Source organism: Rhagoletis pomonella, unplaced genomic scaffold (assembly GCF_013731165.1).
Source record: "Rhagoletis pomonella isolate Grant_MI unplaced genomic scaffold, Rhpom_1.0 Rhpom_scaffold_00001, whole genome shotgun sequence".
NCBI lineage: Eukaryota > Metazoa > Arthropoda > Insecta > Diptera > Tephritidae > Rhagoletis > Rhagoletis pomonella.
In genome coordinates, this window is record NW_023458555.1 from 111,716,177 (window position 1) to 111,719,903 (window position 3,727).

A 3,727-nucleotide genomic window follows, 5' to 3' on the forward strand; every position below is an offset into this window, starting at 1 on the left:
TGGTAGAACAATTCTGAGCTTAGTTGTGGATGTGGGGGGAGTTATCTTGAACGGAAGGATATCTGGCGATAGGTGTGGTGAGTTCACGTTTTGTGGAGCTGTAGGATGCTCGGTTATTGACTACGCTATATGTTCCTTTGACCTCCTTCCGCTTACTAATAGCTTTTCTGACCATATGCCGCCTTTGATGCAGTTCTCGGTGCCGGAGAAGGAAGACACGGATTATTTAGGGGTGTGAAGTGTAGCCTTTCTTCGCAGGATCTTTACAGCCATTTTGAAACTTTGCTATCTTGCACAGCTGACACACCTTGCATGCACTGGACTTTGCCCTCAGTTGTGGACCCGTTTCTAGATTCTCCTTTTGAGCTCCGCGAGCTGAAGCTTGTTCTTAAAAGGCTTAAAGAAAATAAGGCTCCTGGTCAAGATGGTATTAGCTATGAATTCTATAAGTACGCCCCAGAGTGTTTTCTAACTGAGCTTCTTGCATTGTACAATATAATATTTCTTAAAAAGCAAATTCCTCAAAGTTTTCGTAACGCTATTATTATTTATCTTTTTTAAAAAGGTGATCCTGACGTTCCGTCCAACTACAGGGGTCTCTCTTTGCTCGACACAATATATAACATTTTTACTGGTCTTTTGCTGAGCCGTCTAAATGCGTGGCTTGACTGTAACAATATAATAACTGAATTTCAAGCTGGCTTCCGCAAAAGTTATTCAAAAATGGACAACCTTTTTACTCTAACTAGTATTATACACTTGAATTTTAATGCGAAAAAGAAAACTTATGCCTTCTTCGTCGACTTTTCATGTGCTTTTGACACAATTCCTCGCGGTATGCTTTTCAACAAGCTAGCCTCTCTCGGTCTCTCCAGCCATATTGTAGCGGTTATTCGATTAATATATGATAACAAAACTAGTCGGGTGTGGTTAGATGGGGAGTTTTCCGACCCGATTTTTGTTAATCAAGGTATACGTCAAGGTTGGCTGACTTCCAAAACGTATCAATACATTACATTACCATATACATTGCATATTTTAAATACTCAATATAGCAATGAACATTTTTCTGAATTTTCCATTTTTAAAACACCAATGGTAACCAATAACAAACAAAGCATCAACTTTGTTTCTGATGCGCTGATTGCACTAGCGATGCATTTCGATAAAGGTATACTTGGTAAAGTATACTTCGTCAACATTTTGTAGTTCCGCGTAATGGAACATTATACTTTGTACGTATGCAAAGCAATTGCCGTTTCGGAAGTCAGCCATAGTTTGTTGAGTTCAAGCCTTTTCTCATTATATCTTAATGATTTAAGTGACAGCCTCCCCTGCGGAGTGAAAGTTGGTGACACAATAGTAAAAGTTCTGAGGCACGCCGACGATATTGGGCTTTTAGCAGATTCTGCATTAGATTTACAAAAAATGATAGACGAGCTTCGCGTTTACAGTACGCAGTGGGGGCTGAAGGTTAACCTCGCCAAATCTAAAATTTTAGGTTTTAGGGAATGCAGTAGAATTCCTTCCGGATGTCGTTGGAATTTTGGAAATGAGGTTATTGATATTGCCAATACGTATAAGTATTTGGGTTTACTTTTAAACTACAAACTTACTTTTGTGAAGCACTTAGACGCAAAACTGCGGTAAACGCCACATGGATCAAATATATAAACAACCCTCGTATCTCTATCTCAAAGAAGATGAAAATTTTCGATGCTGCGGCTAGGTCCATTATGCTTTATGGTGCACAAATCTGGAGTATTGATAAGTTTGAACCCGTAGGGAAACTCCCTGCGTTTCTTTTTAAAAAAGTTAATATTTCTTCCCTCTAATACCCCAAACTACATGCTGCACCTGGAAAACGGGTTATGCCCTAAATTTTTCCACACCTTACGTGCCCATATGTTCTTTATTGGGCGCTGTTTTAGTCTGCCGTCTAACAGATTGACCCGCATCGTTGCCGAGGAGACAGTGCGACAAGGTTCGTACTGGGCTAAAAAGTGGTACAATATTTATGAAAGTGTTAATATGGAACCGGATTTCTCCCCTGCTCTGCTTAAAAAGAACATTCCTTTAATATTGGAAAAGCTGATCCAAATAGAGTTTGCGAACTTCACTGAAAGAGCACACCAGTCCCAAACGCATGACCTTTACCCGGACCTAATACCTACAGGCCCTACCTACTTTAATGATGACTATACTGCGTATGCTACAAGTCTTATTTTTCGCGCAAGAGGTGGCTTACTTAATCTTAATGCAAGATCTTTTAAAAATATTTCTACTAAGACCTGCTCTATTTGCAATTTGAGAGCTGTTGAAGACACCTATCATTTCATTAGGGAATGTCCTATATACAAAAATATTCGTTTCGATTGTTTTGGTGAGAAATTCTTGGACCTGCCAAGAGTTTTAAATATTCCTAATGATGGTAACTATCGTTCACTGCATATTTATATAAGTAATTGCCTTAAATATAGAGAGCTGATTGTAAATGAGTTTTCTTAAAAAAAAAAGAGATATATATATATAATATTGTTTAGTTCTAAGTGCAATGCAGACATCCAACATTTATTGTTATTGTCTATTATCTTTTATTTATTTAAATTTTAATTTTAAAGTTTGTTTGATTTTCTAAAAACTTTTATAATTCAGGATCTGAAGAAAATAAATGAAATTACTACTACTACACTACTATATATTACCCTTCATATCAATTCAGGTCTATTACATGCGCTTCACTCTTTTCATTTTCAATTTCATAAATGGTTTATAATGACCTTTGCTAAAATTTCAAAATCAAAAGTCATCAAAACAAATTCTATGGGACTGAGAAATATTATTTTCTAATTTTTAGTCCATTTATAAAAGCGTTGTATAATAAAAAGATTTATTTATTTTCTAATGTCTGTATAAAATTTTTCAATAGATATTAAAATAATTCAACTTGCAGTGAAAAGAGAACAGAAGACTGTGCAAGCAAAATGTTGTTTGCTCACGTTTAGTATAAACATACATATGTACATACATACTTATAGCAGCAGTAAATTTCATTTAAAAAAATGGCCAGTCGTCCATTTCCGCTGTAGCGTATGTAAATAGTGGATATATTTAGGCGCAATATTTAATTTCTTCTGGCGGGGCGACATCTAGAGTCTTCTAATTGTATTTCTTTGATATGATACCTACAACGAGGTTGATATCTAGACTAGGTTGATATCTAGAATTTGCCGTAAATAACTTTTCTACATTTATAGTAGAAATGGACGTACAACATTGCAAGTTGAGAAAAGCTTTGTAAAATAGTCTCGGGTGGTAGTTATTTATAATTCCTTCTTTGGCCGGAAACCAGTACGCAATGAAGTTTTTAAAAAGTTCTAACCCATATTTCTTAGGGTTTTTTCTTTTGATGGTAATGAACTTCATAAAAAAGTATTTTGCCACCACGCAAATGGATGTAAGAACTGCAAAAAATCTGTTAAAAAAGTTCATTTCTGTTTCAGGAAAAAATTTACTTCTTAAAAGTCGCTGGCGTTTAAAAAGCCATAAAGCATTGGGCAATTTGTATGAGTGAAGCAAAAAAGAAAGAAAATTCGCCTTGGTATCGGCTTTCGATACGAGTATTTTTTTCGATACCTACTCAGTACTTGGTTCAAAAATATCGATGTCAAAATTACTTGGTATCGAACGAAAAGTATCGAGTATGTACCTGTATTTACTCGTATCG